This window comes from Crinia signifera, chromosome 12, assembly GCF_055691185.1.
Source record: "Crinia signifera chromosome 12, ASM5569118v1, whole genome shotgun sequence".
In the NCBI taxonomy this organism is placed as follows: Eukaryota; Metazoa; Chordata; class Amphibia; order Anura; family Myobatrachidae; genus Crinia; species Crinia signifera.
In genome coordinates, this window is record NC_139228.1 from 30,081,991 (window position 1) to 30,096,633 (window position 14,643).

Sequence of the window (14,643 nt, forward strand, 5' to 3'; positions counted from 1 at the left end):
ATATTGCGGCGAAAAGGCTCTCTCAGATGCCAGAAACACTGTTACTGGATAGAGTAGTGTTCACTCTAACACCCAGCATCTGTCAAATCCTGTGCAGTTCCTCTTTCCTGCCTGGAGTGTCGCTCTTTGATGTGGTGGTTCTAGCACAGGACTGGTCTGAACATCAGTGCTGAAATACAGGCCACACTGTGCTAGAAACACAACAGCAGAGAGTGACACCCCAGGCTGGGAGGAGGAACTGCACGGCTTTTGAAAGATGCAGGGTGCTAGAATGAACACTATCAGAAAAATCGTTGTTTCCATTTTAAGATTTTATTTTGTGCATTGTTTTTACATGAAAACCGCAAGTGCAGGAAGGAAACTTACACCAGTGGGCGCGAGACCTAACTCTTCTGTATAGCTGTAATACCATTTCCCATCCAACCTGAGGGACCATACAAACTGCATACTGTATAAGTCATACATTTATTTCTACAGCAGAAATACCAGCTATGTACTGGGAATGGTGACACGTGTAACACACTGAAGAATAGCATTCCAGTCACATGTTTTTATCTCTTATGTTTGTGCTAAACAAAATAATTTTAAAATCTATTTAAATTCAATTTTAAAAATGATTAATCTACATTATTAACACTTTTATGGAAACATACAGCAACAATAAAACATGTATTTCAGGTCGATGTAATGAAGGATGTTGGTAATAACTGAATATTTTTGAACAATTTTGCACCATAATACACTGTGATTGTACTATTCTAAATGCACAGTTGTAACCACTACATTGAAAAGATCTATAAAATATATGCCTAGCATTCCCATTTAGTGTAATATATTAATGCATATAGGTATAGGCTATATATATGCTATGCCATTGTTTTAAAGGCGGTCACCCAGTATTGCAGGTTGCATTCTCCCAGATATCTGCCAGGCTTTTGGCCTCTGAAATGATCATTTCGGCATTGCACCCAACACTTTGCACAGGTGTAGCTGCTTTGCTGCTTTACCAACGGAATACCTTATGGCATGGGTCTTCAAACTGTATCCCTCCAGATGTTGTGAAACTAAATGTTCCAACATGCATTGCCACATTTTTTCCTATAAGAGCATGCCAAAACTGTCAGGGCATGCTGGGACATGTAGTTCCAAAACATCTGGAGGACCACAGTTTGAAGACCCATGCCTTATGGACATATGCAGTATTCCTGCCTATCCGCAAAACAATTGATTATCGCTAATTGACTGCCCATAACTATTTCTTTTTCCCCATAGATTTCACTCTACACTTTCAATGCAATATAGTAGTATAAGTCATTCCCCGAGAAATGTCCTTGAGTGTTCTGACTGCAATACTTCCCAAAGGGAGGGTCAGGAACTAGGTCTATGAGTACTTACCCAAAGTGTGGACCCGGAACTAGGTCTATGAGGGTCCTTACTGGAATACTTCCCAAAGGGAGGGTCAGGAACTAGGTCTATGAGTACTTACCCAAAGTGTGGACCTGGAACTAGGTCTATGAGGGATCTTACTGGAATACTTCCACAAAGTGAGGGTCAGGAAATATGTCTATGAGGGTTCTGACTGCAATACTTCCCAAAGGGAGGGTCAGGAACTAGGTCTATGAGTACTTACCCAAAGTGTGGACCCGGAACTAGGTCTATGAGGGTTCTTACTGTAATACTTCCCAAAGGGAGGGTCAGGAACTAGGTCTATGAGTACTTACCCAAAGTGTGGACCTGGAACTAGGTCTATGAGGGATCTTACTGGAATACTTCCACAAAGTGAGGGCCTGGAACTAGGTCTATGATTGTTCTTACTGGAATACTCCCCAAAGGGAGGGCCAGGAAATAAGTTTATGAATGTTCTTATGGGAGTATATTGGGGGATGAAACCAGGTCTATGAGTGTTCTTATTGGAGTACTTCCCCAAAGTGAGGGCCTGGAATTAGGTCTATGAGTGTTCTTATTGGCATACTTCCCAAAGGGAGGGACAGGAACTAGGTCTATGAGTACTTACCCAAAGTGTGGACCTGGAACTAGGTCTATGATTGTTCTTACTGGAATACTCCCCAAAGTGAGGGCCTGGAACTAGGTCTATGAGCGTTCTCACTGGAGTACTTCCCGAAAGTGAGGGCATGGAACTAGGTGTATGCGTGTTCTTACTGGAATACTTCCCCAAAGTGAGGAATGGGTGTTCTTATTGGAGTACTTCCCTTATTGGAGTACTTCTCCAAAGTGAGGGCATGGAACTAGGTCTATGAGTGTTCTTACTGGAGTACTTCCCCAAAGTTAGGGACTTGCATTATGTCCTTGAAATATTGGCATATTATGATTCATGAGCAGTTTTTGTGCATTCAAACTGCCACTAAAACTGCAATAACAGTTCTGTAATAATGATTATATATAGTATATCTAAAAGAGGGGAAAAAAATACTATTCAGCTCCTGTCTTGTTTTAAATGGTACGTAACATGAACATGACAGTTAGGAGCTGATTTGAAGGTACTTTGCCTCTCATGAAGGCTTACTACAATTCCCTCACTGACTGTGCCTAGAAGATAAAAATATATAATACAGACATACTGCATAGCTCCAAACATCACAATTTCTAGTGGACTTTTCTGCCAGGTAAAACTTCTGTTCTGGTGGCCAGAATAAAGTACAGGTGACACCACATTTTCAGGGGTGGGTGTTTAGAATGTTGGGATGTTGGAAGCTGGAGCAAGAAATAGTAACAATCCTTATCACTGCATATTGCCAGTTCTGTGGCGGTAATGTTCCTGAGCATGGGTAGCCGGAGATCACCCTACAATATCAGTATTGAGTGGATGGATACACATTCTCATTGCAATACTGTAGTTCTTGTAATGACACAAGCTACCAGAGACAAACTGAAACAAGCATTTGGGTACTTGTTTCCTAGCACGGCGCCCAATTTTTTCATCTTATGGCATCTTATGCCATCGCATCTTATGCCATATAGCCGCATTCAATGCATGCAATGCGATACGATTTTTTATTGTATAAGCACCATAATGGGTGCTTACAATGTTAAATCATGCTTGCCTACTTTTGAAAACTAGTTTCAGGGAGATTATAGTTGGTAGAAGAATTTTGCAAAGCGCCCCGTTGTGGGGGCGTGTCATGCTCCACCCAAAGGGCGTGTCTAGTTCCATATAAGGTGAGATTGTCAAAAGAGATTGCGAATGTGGCTCTTAGAAGCGTGGGTGTGCATTGCTACATCTGAGAGAATATTTTAAAATGACTTCTATCCAAATGTAGATGAGCCCCAAAGCAGTTAGTAAGAGCTACTGTACTTGGTAAAGTGCTGGGAAATGGTGCTGATGATTCAATGTAACTGTATCTGTCTCTCATTCCTTTTTTTTTTAATGTAACAGTGTAATGTGGGCTAGGTGAAATGAGGGAGATTGCTAGACTAATGAGGGAGAGAGGGACTGCTATTTCAGGGAGTCTCCTGCAGAATGCAGGAGGGTAGGCAACTATGTGTTAAATGCACCCCTACGCCACCCCCACTATCAACGCGAACCCTTAGCGTGGTGAGCGCAGCGAGCCCGCGAGGGGTGGCGGTACGCGTCCTCCGAACTTTTCATACCCCCACTATCCACGTAAGCATGGAGTTGATTTTAGATAGTGTGACGAGCGCAGCGAGCCCCGCGAGGGGACGCATATTACTTTACATGTATTCCGCGCTTTGCTCGCCACACTATATAAAATCAACTCCATGCCGACGTGGATAGTGGGGGTATGAAAAGGTCGGAGGACGCGTACCGCTGCGCTCGCCACGCTTCGGGTTGGCATTGATAGTGGGGGAGCATTTAACATTGTAAGGACCCATCTGGGTGGTCGTACAATAAAAAATTGTATACCATCGCATTGTATGTCATTGTATGGCATACAATGCCATACAATTTTTTATTGTACAACATCGCGTTGCATCGCATACCATATTTAGTCTTATGTATACAATGCGATGGGTGCCATGCTAGGAAACAAGTACCAGCATTTGGATTCAGGGCATTGTAAAGAGCACAATTACAATGTTCCATACACTGTTGGGGGTGACAATGAAGCAGGAGAGATCTGTGTCATTGCCTGCAGTGGTCCCTTGATAAATAGCAACAATAACCTTGTTATAGATTGTATTGATTGTCTGTATTTTTTCCTGTGAAGCACAATGGGCATGCAGTTCCACTATCTCAATAATAGAGAATAACAATATGTTTTTGTTATAAGGAAAAAGAAATGGTCAATTTCTTTTGTTTGCATCACATCATAAAAATAAACCATTTTAGTTGACAAAAGGACATGTATGAAGCGGTTCTAAATATATTTAGCAATTTTGATACATCTTTTGAAGCCGTAATCTGTTATAGATCAGGATTCCTATAAAAGAGCAACGCTGTTTTTGTTTAAACCCATCATGGACATTTTCTGGGCTGGAAACATTCCTGTATGATAAATTATATATGCAGTAACCACGCAAATTATACCCTGCACACTCTCCTTCATAGGGATGTAGTCCTGAGTCAGTGGATATAAGAATAGGGGGAGAATGAATAGAGCATTGATATTTTAAAAAGTCCTGTAATCTTTAATCATGAAAAGGGTGCAGGAGAAATTGTGACATCATGGGTCTGGTGTGATGATGTAATTAAGCACCACCCTCAGGTTTGAGTGAAAGTAACTTTAAGAGGGGACTTCTAAGTAAGTTTTATTGGTCTCATCATCATCCAGAACAGTAATAGTGTTAAAATGAGCCCTCACTAACAAAAGCGTAAATGTCTCACGCCTTTATTATAGAACACTTAAGTTGTTACCACACTGTCAAAATGACAGATCATAACAGTAACATTCTAAATCCCCCCCTTAGAGGTGAGGAGCAGTGTGAGCCTTTATTATATAGGAATATAGATTGTAACTGGGGCAGGCACTGATGTGAATGTTCAAATATTCTGTGTGTGCGCTATACAAGAAACGGTTAACAAATAAATAAATATATATATATGATTATTGTATATAGGTCATAACCATACCTGTTATTCAACTCACAATAACATACAAACAATCCCTTTACAGAACGACATACCTGCAGCATATACTGTAATTGAAGACCACACCAAACAATCGTGCATCACCCATTTGACCGGTATACTGGAAAGACCCCATTGGACTATCAAAAATGTTACTTTTTAGTTATCAAATTATGCAGACTTTATTTGTCCACAGTAAAATACAGCTCACATAATAGCACTGAACAAAGCACCCCGGATTTCACCAGTATGTCATTAAGTACTCATTACACCACATCCACTTCCCACACGAAACCAAATACACAACAGCCTCAAAAATACCACTTGGTACTTAACCAGAATGGCAGTGCAGGACCAACCGGCTATATTGTCTTAGGTTTGGAGTGGAGGCCCACCCCTAAATACTGTTCCTGTACCTAATAAACATGTTTAAACTTTATGGAAATTCTAAAAATAACAATTCTGACTGTTGTAATATTATAATATCCGATGTCTATGCTTTATGTCACACATGCTGACAATCCTGATTGCATTTGAAACGGTTACTTCATTGTAGGTTTTATCCATGGTGCTTTAATCAAAAAATTTGAAAAAAAAAAAAACAATTATGACTGGATCAAGCGTTCCCTGAAAACTCACCTCTTCAGGCAAGCCTATCTTATTTAAGTACCACACGTATAACCCTCTGAGGCACTTATGTATTATTTAGCTTCCCTTCTGGACTTGTAACTTGGTAGGACTGCTATGCTATTACTGGTGCCTGTCCTTGTGTTTCCCTCCTATATCCCTATAGATTGTAAGCTTGCAGCAGGGCCCTCCTACCTCCAAGTCTGTCTGTTGTTACCCAGTTTGATTTATCTCTGTCTACAATTGTAAAGCGCAACGGAATCTGCTGCGCTATATAAGAAACTGTAAATAAATAAATCATACAGACCAGGTCCACAAAGAACTTTTGACCCTTGCAATCTAGATGGACCGATACAGATATGTAACACGCATCCTCATGTATCAAATTCTTATTTCCCTATACTGTAGACAGAAAGCCTGTCAGCAATGTCCCTCTTACCTCTATCTAGAGACTAGGGCGGATTAAGATAGGAGGGGACTGTGTGCAGTCGCCACCCCCTGTTGTGTGTTTAGCTCCACAGGTAAACCGCTGCGGAATATGTGTGCGCAACATAAATAATGGTCATTAAATAGCAGCAGAAATCTAAAAATATTGCTGCAAATATTAAGCAGTGAGGGAACCATTAAGCAATTTAAAGAATTCACCTCTGACTTTAGGACACCTGTACGTTTACTGTGATTGTATCTTAACCAAAAACCTTTAAGCTAGCTTATCAACTAAAAGAACAACACAACCGTGTAAAAGGTCATCCCTTTACGAAGAGGCTCATATTTGGAATAAGCCTCTTCGTAAAGGGATAGCAAATAAGGCGCCACCTTAAAACCAGCTCTCGTCACACGTCTATAATATGGCGGTGACTTAAACGCCCCAACTAAAAACATGGTGGTGACTGACACGCCCCATCTAAATAATCTGCATTGGGAAAGTCTCACTACCTTTTATCTAGCACAGTGTGGACACTCCCCAAAAGGAGTGCCCAAATGCCCCACCGCCATGGTAGGACACATTTATCATCTTTCAAAGGGGTAGTTGCCCCCCAAGCACCATGGTCGGTGGGCATCCAGACTGCAAGGGGAAGTTCAATTATTAAAATTCTCCTTATAGACCCCACCTAAGCCTCTGAACTCCCTGATAGGCTGAACACAACACCCCACAAAGCTAAACCAAACTTGATTGCCTAGCAAGTATCTTAACACTTCTGCCCACAAAAATCTAAGACTCTTAAATAATCTCAGGCCTATGCAGCCTTCACTTAATATAACCCATTTATAAAGAGAGCAAACTATAAATTTTAATGGAAATTAAACTGTTCTCTAACTGGCAAAATAGGTCAAGTGAAAGAACAGCCACTTATAATGTAGTCCGTGGCCAGGATTCTCACATACTTGTATCTATTATACTTGGCTGGAAGGTGGTATTCAGAGATGCACATGGAGAGAGATCCCTGAAGTAGTACAGCTGTCAGTCACACGCCACCTTGTATTGTGTGCTGTGTTTGTTTAGGAGGAAGTGACTCACAGCTGCACCTCTACCTGCGGAGAGACAGAAATAGTCCAGCACCATAGTAACCCGACATCTGGGTTTCATCAAAATGTGATTTCAGATACAGAGGAGACATCAGTGTTGGTGGCATGTAAGGTTTAAACACCAGGTTTTCCCCCCTGCCCCAAAACTCATCTATATTGTAATGTTGCGTAAAACAAAAACAATGACATGAAAATGTTTTGAATTATAAAAATAAAAAATGCACAAAGGAAATCTGCTTTCAAGATTTGTCCTGCAAATAATGGGGGCAGCTATTGGGGGTTATTCAGACCTGGCCACTGTTGTGCGAATTTGCATAGCGATCATCGGATGACTGTGCATGAATATGGATCACAGTACACATGGGCAGTACCAAACGGTGACAAAAAGAGGGGATGTCGTCAGCTCCGGCCTTGAACAGCCTATCTATGTCGCATAGGTGGAGTAGGTTCTGGGCAGACTCAATCGATGGTGAGTGAGTTGCGCGTGGATTTGCAGCTAGCTGCCCCATGGCGAGATTTTCACTAGCCGTTAGCAGAGTTGCCCAGGGCGGGTTTTCACTCTGGCGAGACCGCGGCTATCTGTCCATAGGGCTACTCAATTTCACGGACCCCAATACCCCCACCCAGCCACTGTCTGCAAGTGAAAGGAATGAAAACATCGGAACAACCCCATTGGAACATCAGGAACACAGCGACTATCAAGACTATGATATTCCCAGTGGCTGAAGCCTCCAGGTACATGCTGTGGGCTGTGAGGGATTACTTTGCAGGAAAGCTGCTCCTCTGTATAGCTGCCAGGTGGCAGTGATTGTCAGCATGGCAAGTCATACTAGAGTTAGGCACTAGCAGTAAGGATTTGGCCGCAGGGGTAGTCTATGGCAAGGAAGGGTTAAGGTTAGGGGAGGACAGAAGGAATAAAAGAATATGAAGGTGTAGATGATGCGGAGCAGGCACAGTACAGGGAGGTGTAGATGATGCGGAACAGGCACAGTACGGGGAGGTGTAGATGATGGTGGCAGGCACAGTACGGGGAGGTGTAGATGATGGTGGCAGGCACAGTATGGGGAGGTGTAGATAATGGGGGGCAGGCACAGTACGTGAAGCTGTAGATGATGCGGGGCAGGCACAGTACGGGGAGGTGTCGATGATGCGGGGCAGGCACAGTACGGGGAGGTGTCGATGATGCGGGGCAGGCACAGTACGGGGAGGTGTAGATGATGCGGGGCAGGCACAGTACGGGGAGGTGTAGATGATGCAGAGCAGGCACAGTACGGGGAGATTTAGATGATGCAGAGCAGGCACAGTACGAGGAGGTGTAGACGATGCAGGGCAGGCACAATACGGGGAGGAGTAGATGATGCAGAGCAGGCACAGTACAGGGAGATTTAGATGATGCGGGGCAGGCACAGTACGTGGAGGTGTAGATGATGCGGGGCAGGCACAGTACGTGGAGGTGTAGATGATGCAGAGCAGGCACAGTACGGGAAGATTTAGATGATGCAGAGCAGGCACAGTACGAGGAGGTGTAGACGATGCAGGGCAGGCACAATACGGGGAGGTGTAGATGATGCAGAGCAGGCACAGTACAGGGAGATTTAGATGATGCGGGGCAGGCACAGTACGTGGAGGTGTAGATGATGCGGGGCAGGCACAGTACGTGGAGGTGTAGATGATGCAGGGCAGGCACAGAAGGGGGAGATTTCGATGATGCAGGGCAAGCACAGTACGTGGAGGTGTAGATGATGTAGAGCAGGCACAGTATGCGGAGGAGTAGATAATGCAGGGCAGGCACAGTATGGGAAGGTGTAGATGATGCGGGGCAGGCACAGTATGGGAAGGTGTAGATGATGCGGGGCAGGCACAGTATGGGGAGGTGTAGATGATGCAGAGCAGGTACAGTACGTGGAGGTGTAGACGATGCGGGGCAGGCACAGTACAGGGAGGTGTAGATGATGTAGGGCAGGCACAGTGCGTGGAGGTGTAGATGATGCAGAGCAGGCACAGTACGTGGAGGTGTAGATGATGCAGAGCAGGCACAGTTCGGGGAGGTGTAGATGATGCAGAGCAGGCACAGTACGTGGAGGTGTAGATGATGCAGGGCAGGCACAGTATGGAGAGATTTAGATGATGTGGGGCAGGCGCAGTAAGTGGAGGTGTAGATGATGCGGGGCAGGCACAGTACGGGAAGGTGTAGACGATGCGGGGCAGGCACAGTACGGGGAGGTGTAGATGATGCGGGGCAGGCACAGTATGGGGAGGTGTAGATGATGCGGGGCAGGCACAGTATGGGAAGGTTTGGATGATGTGGGGCAGGCACAGTACGTGGAGGTGTAGATGATGCGAGGCAGGCACAGCACGGGAAGGTGTAGATGATGCGGGGCAGGAACAGTATGTGGAGGTGTAGATGATGCGGGGCAGGCACAGTACGGGAAGGTGTAGACGATGCGGGGCAGGCATAGTACAGGGAGATTTAGATGATGCAGGGCAGCCACAGTATGGGGAGGTGTAGATGATGCAGCGCAGGCACAGTACGGGGAGATTTATATGATGCGGGGCAGGCACAGTACGTTGAGGTGTAGACAATGCAGGGCAGGCAAAGTACGTGGAGGTGTAGATGATGCAGAGCAGGCACAGTACGGGAAGATTTAGATGATGCAGAGCAGGCACAGTACGAGGAGGTGTAGACGATGCAGGGCAGGCACAATACGGGGAGGTGTAGATGATGCAGAGCAGGCACAGTACAGGGAGATTTAGATGATGCGGGGCAGGCACAGTACGTGGAGGTGTAGATGATGCGGGGCAGGCACAGTACGTGGAGGTGTAGATGATGCAGGGCAGGCACAGAAGGGGGAGATTTCGATGATGCAGGGCAAGCACAGTACGTGGAGGTGTAGATGATGTAGAGCAGGCACAGTATGCGAAGGAGTAGATAATGCAGGGCAGGCACAGTATGGGAAGGTGTAGATGATGCGGGGCAGGCACAGTATGGGAAGGTGTAGATGATGCGGGGCAGGCACAGTATGGGGAGGTGTAGATGATGCAGAGCAGGTACAGTACGTGGAGGTGTAGACGATGCGGGGCAGGCACAGTACAGGGAGGTGTAGATGATGTAGGGCAGGCACAGTGCGTGGAGGTGTAGATGATGCAGAGCAGGCACAGTACGTGGAGGTGTAGATGATGCAGAGCAGGCACAGTTCGGGGAGGTGTAGATGATGCAGAGCAGGCACAGTACGTGGAGGTGTAGATGATGCAGGGCAGGCACAGTATGGAGAGATTTAGATGATGTGGGGCAGGCGCAGTAAGTGGAGGTGTAGATGATGCGGGGCAGGCACAGTACGGGAAGGTGTAGACGATGCGGGGCAGGCACAGTACGGGGAGGTGTAGATGATGCGGGGCAGGCACAGTATGGGGAGGTGTAGATGATGCGGGGCAGGCACAGTATGGGAAGGTTTGGATGATGTGGGGCAGGCACAGTACGTGGAGGTGTAGATGATGCGAGGCAGGCACAGCACGAGAAGGTGTAGATGATGCGGGGCAGGAACAGTATGTGGAGGTGTAGATGATGCGGGGCAGGCACAGTACGGGAAGGTGTAGACGATGCGGGGCAGGCATAGTACAGGGAGATTTAGATGATGCAGGGCAGCCACAGTATGGGGAGGTGTAGATGATGCAGCGCAGGCACAGTACGGGGAGATTTATATGATGCGGGGCAGGCACAGTACGTGGAGGTGTAGACAATGCAGGGCAGGCACAGTACGTGGAGGTGTAGACAATGCAGGGCAGGCACAGTGGATGTAGATGATGTGGGGCAGACACAGTACGGGGAGATTTAGATGATGCGGGGCAGGCACAGAATGTGGAGGTGTAGACAATGCGGGGCAGGCACAGAACGTGGAGGTGTAGACGATGCGGGGCAGGTACAGTACGGGGAGATTTAGATGATGTGGGGCAGGCACTGTACGGGGAGGTGTAGATGATGCAGAGCAGGCACAGTACGGGGAGATTTAGATGATGCGGGGCAGGCACAGTACGGGGAGGTGTAGATGATGCGGGGCAGGCACAGTACGGGGAGGTGTAGATGATGCAGAGCAGGCACAGTACGGGGAGGTGTAGATTATGTGAGACAGGCACAGTACGGGGAGATTTAGATGATGCGGGGCAGGCACAGTATGGGGAGGTGTAGATGATGTGAGACAGGCACAGTACGGGGAGGCGTAGATGATGCGGGGCAGGCACAGTACAGGGAGATTTAGATGATGCGGGGCAGGCACAGTACGGAGAGATTTAGATGATGTGGGGCAGGCACAGTACCGGGAGGTGTAGATGATGCAGCACAGGCACAGTACGGTGGAGATTTAGATGATGCGGGGCAGGCACAGTACGGGGAGGTGTGGATGATGTGAGGCAACAACATGGATGTGTTATTTGGATGGGAGTGGGACAGAGATCTTTGAACTTGCAGGGAAGAGTTTATTCCAACTTTTCCATTCGCATTTTCTGTTTATATTTCCCCTCGTGCATGCGTAATGTGTGTGGTACGCATTCCCAGTAATTTGATAAATCACTCAATTTGTGGATTCCCTAATTAGTGGTCAAGACTGAATTTGGCCCTACTGTATATCTCAAAATGCCAAAGAGACTCAACTTTGATGGGAAACATTTCCTCAGTTTCCACTTTTTAGGAGTCTAGGATGGTGTCATCACCTTATCATGCACATAACCATTGTCCCTTTTTGTAGAAAGGTCATATACCTATCCCGTGAGGTACCACTAATTGACATTTCTGTTTGAATCTTACTTAGGAACTTTAACTGACCACATAACCAACCAACCTAGCCATTGACTAACCACTTCATTGCATAGTAGACTCTTTCATTCTCTACTGGCCTCTTTGCACAAATTGTCAGAGGCTGGTGGTAAGGAATAGATGGGCCGCTACTTGCATGGGTTGGAAACTTTATTTCTCACATTTGTTCAGTTTGGACTGTTGCACACCTTCCGGCACTTAGTCATGTCCGACCTGTGGTCTGTCCAATCCTTCCCACTTTGAGGAGAAACTTCACCCTTTTTTGGTTGAAAGCAGGGGCGTCATTAGCCTTGGCAAATCCTGTTAAAGGTGAATGACTCCATACACACCGCATCATCTCCTACAGAGGAGGGGCCCATATAGAGGAGGGGCACATGGGCCTTTAATCCAACACATATAGAAATAATAAATATCTGAAATGAATGGACGTCTTCCTTACTAATACTAAGTAGAATAGCACGTGCTACTGCCAATGACATGGTCTCTGTAACGTTCTATCTCTAGGCATTATTACTTGCACATTTGATCTTCGGGCATTAAGAAAGGCATATTAGAGCGTAATGGGCTTTAACAATGGCATATTAGATCTTGATGACCATAATTACTGGCACATTAGATCTTGCAGGCTAGGCATTATCACTGGCATCTTAGAGCATGTTAGGCATTAATAATGTCAAATTAGGTCTCGATGGGTGTTATTATTACTAGCGTATTTTACATTGATGGACGACATCACTATTTAGCTATGGCATATGATATAAAGAGTTGAGCTTTGTGGGTGTGACATCCTGCAGCCACCACAGCCCGCCCCGCAAACGGTCAGTACACAACTGCGTTGTCTGGGCCATGTCCCAGCAATGCTGCACCGTTGCCCTTACACTGACGCCGCTTTTTCCTGAATGTAACTGCAGTTTGAGAGCCAGATGTATCAAGCTCCAAAAAGAGAGTGATAAACAACCAGCCGATCAGCTCGTAACTGTCATTTTTCCAATCCAGCCTGTAACATGGCAGTTAGAAGCTGATTGGTTGTTTATCACTTTTTGAAGCTTGATACATCTGGTCCTTACGCATGTGCAGATCACCGAAAACCGCCTAATAGTGATTTTCAGTAATCTGCGGACCGAGCCAAGACCAAGGCCCATAAAATAATAGAAAATATAATTTACAAAACCAAAAGGTCCTGACGCGGAGTTTAACGTACATTCGATTGCATAACATATCTTGCCTATAAAGTGATGGCCAAATGATTGGCAAAGGTTAGAAGGGTGCATCCAAATCACTGCGGCTACAATGGCTTGATTACTGGCATTGTGAAGTGGGGATTGAATTGTGCCATTAGCCACCAGGATCACCCACTCTGGAAGTGGGTAGCAGTGGGTGGGCCAGAGACACTTGCCCAATTGTACGGACATCAAGGGACCGTCCCGGACATATGTACAGTGCTGAAAACCACTTCTAGTGCCTTATAAATAACATGCAATAATAATAGGCATAGACTGTACACCTATTAGACGTTTCTTCTGCACCAAGTACAGGACAAGTGAAAGCGTGCACTGATGATGATGATGATGATGGTGGATGTCAAACCAAGTATTCAGATATGGGAGGTGGTCACTGAAGGATGCAGGGGTCTACAGCCAAGTTGCTTTCAACTGCAAATCAGACCCAAAATGAGCACCAGAAGATGTCGCTTGAAATAAAAGTTGTCTATGTTTTGGCTTACCGTCACGGAGCGCTACTTTGGTAGAAGCTCAAATCAGTAATGGGAAAGGCCCAAACAAACACGGTCTGGATTGATGAAATGAAATGAGCATGCAAAACAATCAGAACAAACTGCCAAAAGGTATTGCTTGCAGCCCAACAAGTTGTAAGCACACGAATCAATGCATAGCCGATGCTGAGCAAATAACCCGCTCTCTTTCCAAAAAGAGACAGTGATTGAGATGAAGTGAAATGTAAGCAATCTGGATTCACGGTGATCATTTCCAATATATATAGAAGAAACACGGTAAGCCTCTATTTGTTTATGCAAGATTAATGGAGGAGTAGGCACAGCTTGGCAGAGGCTAGGCACTAGGGGATATGCGAGATTTGGGTAAAGCAAAATTGTTTGCAATGTTTACAATGGGCATTTTTATGAGGAAGTTACACAGATTTGTACAGTTTGTTGATTTCTCTATGAGGCTCAAACATTTCAAACTCCCAACCATAGTTACACTGTATATGTACTGTATACATCATGTGTATACACTTACAAGGCTCTATGCCATTGGGTTTTACCATACCTCCCAACATTGGTGGCAGTGTAGGAACAAAAGTGCATACCTTTGGGGGCGTGGCCTCTGGGCAGGGGGTATAACCTATGCCTGCAGCTCTCCCGCAAGACCACGGCCCCGTTTCTGCCGCTGCTGTGGGCGTGGCCAGCACTGTGAAAGCTGCTGGCCATGCCCCCATCCCCTCTCTGCTGTGAATAGACACTGTGCATGCACCATCTATTCCCCGCTGCTCAGCTAAGGGGGGACTCCCAACTGCCCCCCCCCCCCCCCAATGAGACACTGCCGGCCCCGGGCAGGACATGGGACTGTCCCATGAAAATTTGGACATTTGGGTGGTTGGTTTTACACATATTTCAGGT

The 14,643-nt window shown here is 45.8% G+C and overlaps 1 protein-coding gene across 4 annotated transcripts in view; it reads right to left on the reverse strand.

Moving 5' to 3' along the window:
* SLC8A3 (solute carrier family 8 member A3) overlaps nt 1-14,643 on the reverse strand; it is a 248,324-nt gene that overhangs the window by 41,825 nt on the left and 191,856 nt on the right. The gene's annotated exons all lie outside the window — the stretch shown is intronic.